A 13320-nucleotide genomic window follows, 5' to 3' on the forward strand; every position below is an offset into this window, starting at 1 on the left:
TATAGTTCTTGAATGGAAGTGACTCCTAGATTGGATTCACTTAACATTTGTACATTTGGACACAACGGAAAGGAGAACAGGATTATGGAAGAATATCCCATATTATTCACTATATTAGCAGAAAACAAATAATCACAAAAACTCAAAAGTAAACACCGCTGGTTTGAATATCCTATATAATTGTCAAGTAGATTGGTCAAAATTGTTTGATTAAAATTGTTTAAGAAGAAATTATTGGTTAATTTGTAACATCAAGTACAAGTAGGCAGTAGATTAGGAGTGTAGATCTAAAGTAACAAAGTGGAATTTAATAACATGTATATATAATAAAAAAATGTAGGTACATTTCAAACATGAAAATGACAGAGATTAACTATAGATTGCTGCACTTATATATACTTAATTGAATCTAGATATAGGAGGATCTGAACTGCTAGTCTCCTAGAATTGGGACCAGAAAAAGGAAGAAAGAAATCCAGTTATTCACCGACATTCTTACCTGAGCTGAAGAAAAAGGTGCTTTATTCCCCGGCCCTGCATGTTTAAAGGCTGTGCATTGGTGAAAGTATTATGAGAAAATAGTGTGTGATCAAAATTCAGATGCAAGATGCAAGGGCAAGTCACACTCTGCACACAAATGAAACTGGGCCGGGTTTCATGAAATCCCGGCTTCGTTGCATCACCCCAAGTCGCTATGCCAAACCGATCCCATTGCAGGGCGGTGGTAGGCCCACTGTTATTAGGCTTTTACCCCATTAGCTAGAGCTGGGTGTCTTCAAAGCATCTGAGAGGAAAGATTACACTTGGCATGCATATACTGTAGATCCGATGGCTTCAAGTTGACTTTCTCATCCAAAACGTGCATATCTTGAGGTCTCCTTAATACTCACAATAATATATCACAGAAAATAGCATAAAATAATGACATAAAACAGGTTCATAATCAGATTTAATGGTAGTTCTTCTGTAGTATCATAAGTCCTTTATCCATACATGTATATTGTTTATTATTGTTGTATCTTCTGATGTAGAACAATACATCAATACAAACAAATTTTAGATAGTGCTGCTTTTGTGGTATTTTAACAATTACTTTTTTATTACATTACATTTAGCAGACGCTTTTATCCAAAGCGACTTACAATTATTCAAACACTGACGGACGCAGCCATCAGGAGCAATTAGGGGTTAAGTGTCTTGCTCAAGATCACTACAGCATACTAGCAGGAGCCTGGGATCGAACCAGCAACCTTTAGATTACTAGACGGCCAGCTCTACCTCATAATTACTACTAATAATAATAACAATAATAACAATAATAATAATAATAATAATAATAATAATAATAATAATAAATAAATAAATAAATAAATAAAATAATAAAATAATAATAATAATAATAATAATAATAATAATAATAATAAAAATAATAATAAATAAAATAATAATAATAAAAAAAAAATAATAATAATAAATATAGCTGCAGGTATCAATACTCAGGGTCCAGTCTAGTCGTTTGAGGTACATATGACAGTTTTCTGGGTTCTGTGAAACACAGCACGACTTACGTCTGGAGCCATCACTGTGCACTTAGATCACTGAATTTTCCTCTTTGTAATTTATTTTAAATGTCCCTCAAGAACAGTCTTTTAAGAATTGGGATTGTTCCTGGATCATGCAATGCGGACACAAAAGAAAGGGACAGTTCCTCCAAAGGTTTTTAGAACTTCCTGCTGTGCGAAAACACATACTGTATGTGACTGGTTATAGATTTCAGGGTTTTGTGAAGAACGAGTTATAGTTTCCCGAGTTTCATTTAAACGCAGTATCGGCTCAGTTATGTGTCTAAGTGCGGCAAATGCTATGCAGTCCGCCGGCCACAAGTCACTGGATGCGAATGACTTCCGAGAGACGACACTTGGACTTATATAACTTCAGCTGATGATGTCACAAAGAGCCCTGCTCCTCAAACTAATCAAGTCGCGGCAATGTTTTTCAACTTCTGGTAAAATAACAACAGAACTACAACAGAATAACAAATTTATAGGGTTGTACCCGACTCAGAATTTGTCAGTCTAATCGGATTGCAGGCGCGATCGCTCGTGCCTAGGGTTGGGTACCATGGTGGAGACAAAACACCCAACTTTTCGTTAGCCCAGCTTTTTATTTTGCCCTTTTTGTGAATCAACACATTCCGTTCACATCTAACCCGGTGCCGTGTGGCTCTTTATTTTGCGGCATCCATGACACTCGTAACTAGGGTTGAGCACCAAAACCCAGTGCCAATATGGCACCGGTTCCGATACAATCGGTATCTACCAACCGAATCACAACGCAGATTTCAGTGCCACTTATATGCCTGAGATGTCGAGTGAAATATTTGCCCTCTGGAACACCAGAAATCATAATATCATCGACATTGCAATATGAACATGCACAATTAAGACATTGTAAAAGACTGAAACACGATGAAAAAGGAAAATCATTTCATTGACATGCGACATCTATAGTAAGCTGGTGGAATTTTAATGTTGACATTCCTTACTCACCCCCAAGTCAGTCAAAAACATATTCCTTGTATTTGTCCCCACACAAGGCGTTCGCTTGTAGCTGCATAGTAACAGGTCTGAATCATGTCCATTTTATTTGACTTCCAATATTTTACAAAGTTCATGAAACGTCTTCAAACATGTGACACCAACAGCCAATTGTACAGAGCAGAGAAACAACCATGTGACACAAACAGCCAATCGTACAGCAGGAGCGCCGGTGCTTCCTTCGCTATCTGCTCGGCCACGGCGCTCCCGGGCCGGGCAGCACGGATGAGGCCCCCCGGAGCTGACACGGCGAGTCTTCCTAAAACGCCAATTTAAACTCTAACTCACACTCCTCCCAATCTGAGCCCAGTGCAGCCCCCGTCCCCCCAAAAAGAGAGCGATTAAAGGAAGAATCCCTGGTCAGAGAGAGTCCCTCGGTCCGCTCCAAACGTCCCCACGTATGATCACAGGGCACAGATTCGGGAACCTCGAAACCTCCGAACCCTGTAATAGGTACCTAACATGACTAAACTGGATCCTGCGTATTACTATTGCAGCTACAGTGCATTTATAATTGTTATTATTACAGCACTAATAATCATAATAGCACTTTATCAAAAGTTTATATAAAAAAAATGATTCTTATTAACTAATATTTACAGACTTAACTCCAATTTTATTATTACAATTAGGGGTCCAGTGCTGTCGTCTAAGTTTGATCCCGATCAGTCCATTGTGTAATAATTGATTGAGTAAAAATTAAGAACATTTTGTAAAAAACAAGTGCCCACGCCCAAATGATGGCGTGCACAGATCACATGATAGCATTGCAGTCTATTGATGTTGTTCGAATGTCCTCCAGATTGGTTCAGTATTGTGGAAGACGTTTGTGATCAACAATCGCAACCTCACCAAGATGGCGCCATGCACAATTGCGAATGGACTTTAACTATAAGATACACGCTTAACCATATTAAGTTACAAAGTGACAGGTATTATTTTATGACTATTAAACTTTATTATGTTTGAGAAAAACAAAATAAAAGCATTACCAGAAGATAATTGGATTAAACAAAATGCAGCTGTAACAGGTGTGGTTAGGACCCAATTGCAGCACAAAGACAGGCAGGGATTTTTGGTAATGTCTGTTATTTGTAGAGCAGACGGAAGACAGGCAGGGGGCAGGCAGGATACGTCGTCAGGCACAGGCAGGTTCAATAACGAGGAGTGCAGACAGAAGACAGGCGGAGTGGCAGACAGGATACGTGGTCGGAGCGAGGCAGAGTCGGTAGCAGGGAATCAGTCCGGAGAACGCTGGAGAGTCTGGTGCAAGCATCGAAGACAATCTGGCAATGGGTGACTGGTGAGAGAGGCATATATAGGGGTCAGATTACAGATCGGGAACAGCTGTGTGCGCAGGTGAATGGACTTGGATTAATGAGACAGGTAAGGAGGGGGAGGGGAAGGTAAATGAAGGCCGAGATCATGACAGCAGCGAATTAAACCTCATAAATATACTGATGCTGAGTTCAGTTGCCGCGTCATTTCTGGTGTCTCTTCTTGCGTGTGTTTTCTTGACAAAACGTAGTTTGGAGAGCAGATAGACTGGTCTGGGATTCCTCCTGGTGAAAATCTTGTAATGTGTGAGCCCGCCCCCCTCCGTCACCGATCGCTCATGTAGTGTATAGTGTGAATTTGTGCAGTGTGAACAGTACAGCGATCTGATGACTTCAAAAGTCGTGTAGTGTGCCCATGGCATGACATGCACAAGAGTAAGTTATTCAAAAAACAAACCCAGTAAAGCCACTGTCAGAATTTAAAGACATGTCATATATTTAAAGAGATATCAATGTACACAAAATTCTTCAATTATAATTACTAGTAACAATAACCATAAGCAATTACATATAAGGAGCATGTATTTGTTGTGTATGTGTTTTGAAATATTTTCATTATTTTTATGTTTTTGGGTTCCCTTCTAGATGCTTGAAAGATTTGTAACAATTGCAACAAAAATGTGTCTCAATATTGACTAAAATAATCCTGATCATCATTTCAGCCATAATCATGCAGCCCTACTTCAGAATGATAACCACCGTTCGTTGCAACGTAGGAAACCCACCCACAGCCGCAAACACCACCCAGTCGAATCAAATTACACTGTAACCAGGCAAAACAAACTCCTGCAGTCACAAAACACACCGGAACAGAGAGCCAAAACAAACTTGTCCATTGAACTTTAACAAAAGGCCGGCTACCCTGGGTACTGTTGCCTGCAGCTATATTTATTAATATTATTATTGTACTACGTAAGACTGTATGATTACCAGAATAAACAGCACGGAGCATAAAAACGTAATAAGAAAATATAAACAAACTATGTGAATGTCTGCAAAACAGAAGATTCTTTAGAAGAACAGAAGTTTTAAAGGGATTAGTGATTTGAAAGCTTTAAATCCTCCCACATTCCAGAGCCTGGGATGCCAAGAAATAAAAGGGCGATTGTTTCTGGTCATTAGCCAGGAAGTCGGACTGGCAAGGACAGCCGTGTCATCTCAGTCAGCACTCTGTCTTATAAAGCTGTAAAATAATTTAAATAGACTATAATAATAATAATGATGAACTGCTGGAGCAGGCCACCAGCAGAGCCGTGCGTAACCTCATTGGCCTTGGTTTATTAAGGTTATACCCGGACCTTCTCCCTTAAGTCTCCCTTGATGTGTTTCCCTTTCTATATCCTATGTTTTACTTCCCTGTACGAGTCTCTTCCAATCGAATATGACCACTTTCGAAACAACGACCAAAAACCCTGGGGGTTTCGATGGAAAAAAAAAAAAAGTAAATTACTTTGTGATGTGTTTTGGGACTGGATCCATCAGAACTCACAAAGGAAGATCGTTTATCAGGATTTTACAAACAATCAAAGAATATTACAAAATAGGTGTACTGATGCAGAAGCTACACAAAGAAAGGAACAGGATGCAGTTAAGATCGACGGCGGCCTGTTGGTCAGAATTTGTATTGATTTCTATTCAAATCAAGTCAAATTTGCATGGACTTTCTGTATGTGTGAAATTCAACAGTTTTCCCATATTCTTCCCCATAAACACATAAACGCAAGCTGCGCTGCAATTGATTAATTCTGACTTTATGAGGCTGGAAGGGCTTCTGAAGAGGCTTTGGCCATGCTGCCTGATGCTGCTGATTCACGTACACACACAAACATCCAAACAGATCGAAGTAATTCAGCTCACGTGAAGCGCTGTTTTGTCCAATCTGGCCCATGAGTTTGACGCTCTTCTAACTTTGAGGAATCCCTGCATCGTGGACTGATCATGATGTTATGTTTTGTGAGACTTGATTTGGACTTCAAAAGGCTTGCCGAGCAGACATGCACTGCTCACGGATTGCTTAGCTCTACATCGACACTGGTAAAATACCTTCAGATCTGGGAGCTGGCCAGTAAGGGCTTGAAGTAGGTTTCAAGCCTAGCTCAAAAGCAATTTCCCAAAAGTTGTTGAAGAAGTTTGACTGTTGTTGTTGTTGTTGTTGTTGTTGTTGTTGTTGTTCAACTCCTCCAGTTTACCTTTTTTTCAGGAACTTGATTTTTTTAATTTGATGCATCTCAGACTAGAATTCCTCACAGTATCGTGGAGATGAAGTGGTGAAGTGTTGGTGAACAATACGAGGCTGAGGTTGACAATAAAATTGGACCAGGACTCCAAAGCTCCTTGCTGCACCCGAGAGCTTCAAGTGCAGCAAGGCACCTGGGAGAGATTTAAATAGCAGCCAATAGAGCTGGGTGAAGCCATCTGCGATGCTGTGATATTTTCCTGGACAATGATGGACCCTATAAAAGTGGACAGCCACACAACCAAGAACCACATTGTCACTCAAGAATGAAGAGCCATGTACAAGTGTCTTTTTTCGGGGGCCACCGACTGGCAACAGCTCATGTTCGGGTGAATGGATGGTCTTAAGAGAAGACACAACAACCATTTAACTGCATGACATTCTTGTCATACTGAGGCATCATCTTCTTTTTCTTCTGGAAACTTAGAAGATGCCACTCAAAGTTCATTCTCATCAAAATCCTGGACTCGATGTGCTCCCAAGCCTGTATCCGAGGCATCTGTCTCTAAGAGAAAACCAAGGTAGTAATTCCCAGTTCTAAGGACAGTACCAGTGTAGAGAGCCCTCCTCAGACTGAACTCTGTTAATCTAGCTGCTCTCAGAGGTACTGAATTGCCCCCTCCTTATCACACCTCAGCAGCGCAGAGTACAGTCTGTCACTGCTCAGACTAGTCCAGAGGAAGAGCACGTTATTCAAAGGGTGCATCTGGAGTGGCAGAAAGCTGTCTTCTTCCAGGCTCTTCTGCTCTGATTGGAGGGGAAATTTGTGATTTGTGCTGTACTACCATATAGAGGCTGTTTCCTAAGTTTAAAAGTCTGATTACTATGTGTACATAGCAGTGCCGGATTGGCCATCTGGTTATTGGGCAAATGCCAGAAGTGCCGCCGTCTATATCTCATCACATGGGAATTATGGTCACAGTTGGTAGTAAATCGACAAGACTGAGTCGACAAGACTCAAATAAAACCATTAAATTAATTAAAGAATTCTGATGCATGTTGTGATGCATGAGTAGTTGTTTTATTTGCACGCTCACAGTTAACATTACAACATTCAGATGTACAAGGGAATTGCCTCCAAATGCATGCTGGGTAATCCATGCTGTGTCCTTAACAACTGCCAAAAAAATCTGTGTCATCATCAATCACTTCTATCAATTGAAAATGACCTGGGAAAGAAGTTGGACATGGGTCACATTGTGGGTTACTTTGCGAGGGGCAAGACTCGCTGAGTGTCCTTCAAATAGTGGTAAGTACTTGATGACAGTGGTGTAACATGATGGTGATAGGCATGATGGTACAATTATTTTTTTTCGACCCTCCCATGTGCACATGCGCCTAAATCCTAAATCCAAAATAAAATAACACATTTTTAATATATTTGTAGGAACGAGGCAAGGGGACACACAGCGGAGCACATTGCTGGTGCACCGATGGGATGGGCCCCTATTGACCACTGGGCCCAGGTGCAACTGCACGAGTTAATCATCGATCATAATCTAACAATAACTTTGATAGTTACGCCACTGCTTGATGAATTGATGGCTGCCATGCCAGTTTTTCTAAGCAATCGAGCTAATGATAATTTACAATACAGTACAGCAGGTAGCCTACCTGCCCCTGATGCTCATTGGTGCTGTGTGTGCGCACTGTGCAGGCAGGCATGCATTGTCGTGTTATTTTGAAAGAAGCTTTCCTTTACATAAATAAAGACATTTCCACCATAAATGGATGCAGAAAAGGCACAAATTAATGCAGAAAAATTCACCAGAATGCAGAAAATGCAGTGTTGGACGTTCAAAATTTCCTGGGGGACAACCACCAGACTCCACGCTTAATGTTTCCCCCCAAGTCACTTAGGTGGTGAGCAGGCTGCTAGAGGCGAGGAGAAGTCCACATGGTAGACTGACACTCCCTGCCTCGGGGCCAGCTGTGGCCAGTTGGAATGACTGGCCAATCCCAGCAGCTAGGAACATTTCTTATATGTCTGTTTGCCAGTGAGGGGAGAGACGGCAGGGAGCGTGTGGGAGCGCTCCAAAGGAATTCCGATTGGAGCCAGTCCTTAAAGCTCTGTCCTCGTTGAATGATCCGTGTAGTTTATTGATGAATTTGATGTGTTGATGAAGAAGGAGTGACCGCTGACGGTGACTTGAGTAAAATAATAGGTTTATTACAAAAGAACAGCATCAGAGCAAACTTGCCTAGGACGTCCAGGAGAGAACCGAGCCGGATGGATCCTCTGCCGACTGAAATTCGGGCGAGTCTTTTATGCTTGCCCAAAGACAACGTTGACCATTTGGTTCTCCTACATAGGTCACAGGTCACATTTCACCTCCCTTATCACCAGGACCCTGGTGATGTGCTCTCTCTCAGGACCCCTGGCACCGTCCCTTAGTAATTATCTTATAAAACGGGGGCTGTCTTGGGACGCCACACATTCCAAGACACCTCATATTTCCCCCCTTCGAGACTACACAAAGTCTTGACAGAGATAAGAGTCATTGAACTTACGACGTTAATGTTAGGCCCACGGCCTCCCAGCGCCACTAGAGGCCGCCCTTGCCCCATCTGCAGCTCCCTACTCAAGCCCAATTGCACACACCTGGGATCAATTACCTGCACAGTATTTAGCCCCAGCTTCCTAGCCATTCCTTGCCAGACCGTCAACTAGCTTTCCCCGAGTTGTATCGCTATTGGCTCCCTTCCAAGTTCCTATTCCTAGTTCCTAGTTCCTAGTTTATGTCTTGTTGTCTCGCCTTCCCCTTACCTGCTTGTCTCCTCTCGTCGACGAAGTCTGTCTCTCCAAGTCCAGCCAGCCTGGTTTACCTGCCTGTCTCCGCTCGTCGACCAAGGCTCTCTGTCCATCTCCATCCAGCCTGGTTCCCCGTCTCTCCACCCAGATCCGTGACCCCATCTCCTGGTCATCATCATCCCTGCCCTGCCCTGCTCCATCCCCACCTGACCGGGTCCCCCCGGCCAGCTCCACCGTCCCGGTTAATAAACATCCCTTGCCTGCCTCCCGTCTCCCTGTGTCGTGTGTTGGGGTCCCTCCCAGTTCTGGTCCTGACAGTTAATTGGTTTAATAGAAATCACATACTAACAAACAAAATGATTATAATATACCCTTCTAAACATGCTTAGTCGTAGCAATACAATACATTTGTGGAGCGAAAAACCCATCTGGCAGCTTCCTTTCTTAGTTCTTTCAACAAACAATCAAGACAGGAAAATTATCTCACGGTTCCTCTGCCCCAGGCAACCACCTATTGCACTCCAAATCACTTAACCGCAAAGAAGAAGGATTTAGAAAAGTATACAGGATGTTACATATAAATGCATACATTCAGAACCTCAGAAATAAATCAAAATTTTTTTCCAAAGTCAGGCTGGTCGACTCATCGGACCTTCCAGTGAACTCGTCCCTGCCTATCATCAATGTCCCTCAAAACCCCGCAAAAAAATAAAATACCTGAGGTCTCAATATATCCATTTCACCCTGTTACAGAAAACTTCAAAGAAAACAATAATTTTAATGTTTCCTGTAGAGTACAGACTTTTCATCAAAAATACAGGTTACATTGTAATAAACAAACTCCAATATTATAAAAACCTGCATAACACTCTTCATTCAGGGTCCGCCGTCCATTTTCATCCTCCATTTTTGAATGTCCATGTTTGAGTGTTCAAGTCCATTAGGCTGTTAGGATCTCCGGACAGAGCCACCCTCAGAATGGGCCTGAAAGAAAAATTCACCAGCCAGTTATCTTGCACACACATCAAATACAGTATAATAATTTCACTTTTGCATTATACTTTAACATTATTCCAATATATGATTAACATTTTCTTTTCCCCCCTTTGTCCATGCATTTTCTCAGTCAAAAATAGTATTGAGTCTATGACGGAATCAGATATTCAGAATGGATATTTCTCTTGTAGTGTTAGCTCCTCACTACACACCTTTACCCAATTCAGACCTGTATGCTGACAGATTTTAACAATGCGATTTTTCAGCACACCATTGAATTTTTCACAAACATCTTGGCTTTGCAGATGATAAACAGCTCCTAGATGTTGTTTAATTCCCAATTTTTGCAGAATTAATTTTACTGTTTTATCCACGAACTCTTTCCCATTATCGGAAGATATGGGATCTGTAATTCCCCACCTGCTTTTTACTTCAGGACACAAAAACTTGGCAACTGACTGAGCATCTTTACGCTTGGTTGGACATACTTCAGTCCACCGTTAAAATCTTTCCACGACCACTAACATGTATCTTTTACCTCCTACTGGTCTTATCATGTAAACAAAATCCACAACCAGCTCATGCATGGGACCTGTCGAAGTTGGAATGTCCATGGGTTATTGTTTGACCCCAATAAGCTACTTTTTCTTGGCAATACTGCAGCTTCTTCCATCATTTCTCCTATATGCTTCTGCTCAAATCCTTCAGTCACCATTAAAGTCATATGTGGCACACTTTTCTCAATGTCACACTCTTTATCAAGATAATCATCAGTGTTTATCTTCATAGCTGCTCCTTTACTTCCTCATTCCACCACCAAGAATCCTCTCCTTTCCGCTGCTTCCGTTAGGGGGCGCCGCAGTGCATTATCTACCTACAATTCTTTCTGTTCTGCTCATCTATAAACCTTCTCTTTGGCCTTCTTATTCTCATTCTTCTTATCCACCAACTGTATTTGGCTGAGTTTTCTGAGAGTCTCCTGGTCCTGTTCCTTCTGGTCATGCTCCTTTTTCCTCCGCTTTAGCCAACATCTGTCTGACTGCGGGGTCGTATCCTCTAATACCTTCGTCCGAGTCACTCACACTCTCTTCTCCTATTTCCAGGCTTCTGACTCGTTGTCTGCTTCCCAAACGGTTCCTTCTCTTGGTACTGTTGGAGCTCTGATACATCTTTATGGTTGTTGTAGCCTTGCCCATCTCTATTATTTGCTCATCCTCATCTTTGAAGAGATAGATGCCCTCCGTTGTCATCACTGGGAGCTGGGGATAAACGTCAGTGAACTTCACCTTCTTCTCATAAGGGCTTCTTTACAGATGCTGTATGTGAGAAGGGTGTGGTAATCTTCTCCATCAATTTTTCTGCTTCCTTTTCATTTTTCTTTATTTCTTGTCTACTTTGTTCTTTTTTTTTCCTTTGCAGCTTCAAACCATGTCTGTCCCTCCTTTACGAACAGCTGCAGAATGCCAAGTTCTGTTTGTCTTTTCTCCGTGCCTCTCTTTCCTCTTTTTCCTTTCTTTTGATTTACTTTATATGTGGACACAAGCACCTGCATTGTTTTAATCACATCCGGGTTCCTTCAGCTGGCCATGGTTGTTCAATGTCAGGCCACAGCTTGCTCCATTTTCCTGATATTTTTGCAATATCTTTAATAAGGGGATTATTATTTCGCACTACATCAATAGGAGTGATTACTTTTGTAATTTTTGTATCCATTTATTTTTATTTTAAATCTAATTGATTTATTTAAAAATTATTTATAAAGCACCGTGTAATCACACTCGACCAAAAACAACTAAATTTTCCAACCCCAAAGGAGACCAATAGCTTCCCACTTTTGAAAGCAACTTAACTTGTTCATGATCTGATGCATCTGATCATACTCATTAATCTTAAATTATCAAAATGTTCATCAATGTTCATTCTCAAAACAGCCTCAATCAAGGTAAACCATACTCAGATAATGAAACCAATATTCACAGCACTCAACCGTATTTAAATCAAATCAGCTTTTCCACATGTGATCGATCAAATAAATAATACTCCATTAATTAGACGAATGCCTTGATTAGTCAGTCCGTTGCCAAGCCTCTTACTAACTAATTGCAAATGCAATATAAGAAAAATAACTACTGTAAACCTATATGTGAAAACAAGCAATCATGTTGGTTATACCTAAATGTACACACATATAGGTCAATGCAGGTGTCTATTGAAAAGAGTTTGTGGATAAATGGCACTGGCCTGATTCACGGAATTCAGAATTTCTTATGTGCTGTCATCCGCAAGCTCCCGGTGTCTGTGAAGAACTGCCAGTTGTCTTGTCATCTGCCCCTTGGATGATCCAATTCAGAAACATTCCATCTTCTCTGTCTTTCCCCCAGCTCTCGCTCAGCAAAGTAAAAGAGAGGAAGAAAGAAAAAACAAAAAGAACAACACAAGAGTTCAGTGTCTTAAGACCACTCTAAATTCTTATACATACTATAATACAATTCGATGAGACATACATTATCAGCTTTTTTATTTCTCGCGCATTTGAAATAAAGCAATGTTTACTTTTATTTATACAACGCATTTAAATCTAAAGAGTACATTAGTCAATCTGATATCACCTCTAGTTAATTATTTTTCTTCTATTTTCCTATTTAATTTTATTTCATTTTGATTTATTTTATTTTATTTTATTTTAATATTCATTTATTTATTTATTTTCTTCTATCATACTAAGAAAGAAGAGAGAGAAAAGGGAGCTTCTTCTCAACCCCCTCTTGTCAGGGTGAGTCGACTAAGTTCCACTCTGTATGAAGCACCACCCCTTGCTCCACCTCTTAAATTTAGACCCAACTTCCAGTTTGCTCTGGTCGTCAGCGAGCGAACGTCCTGTTTTAGCTCCCTGTCGGAACAGCCCAGTCTAATGCAGCCACGCACAGAGTCATAAATCAAAGCTGGTTCCTTTCACTCAGCAGCCGAAACACAAAACCTCTTTTCTTGCATCCAAACTCCGCTTTTCCTTCTATTTAATGTGTACATGCATGTGTAGGCAAACTGTTTCTTGTGACTCTAGTCCTTCTCTCAAGAAGGCTCATTTTGTTATCAAATATATAAAGTCCTGTGAAGGTTCATATCCTTTATCAAATGTATAAAACGTCCTTGAAAGAAAAAGGCTCATATATATTTATCAAACGTCCTTAAAGAAAAAGGCACATATATATTTATCAAACGTCCTTAAAGAAAGGCTCATTATCTTTTTTATCAGCTAGACAAAGTCCGTAAACAGGCTCATATATATTTATCACTAAAGAGGCAAGAAATGTTTCTTTTATGTTGCCTCACAGCAAGAAGGTCCTGGGTTCGATTCCCGCCTGGGGCGCTGTTGGCACCGTGCTCCGGCGGGTTATCTTCCAA

This window comes from Zeus faber (genome assembly GCF_960531495.2).
Source record: "Zeus faber genome assembly, chromosome: 12".
In the NCBI taxonomy this organism is placed as follows: Eukaryota; Metazoa; Chordata; class Actinopteri; order Zeiformes; family Zeidae; genus Zeus; species Zeus faber.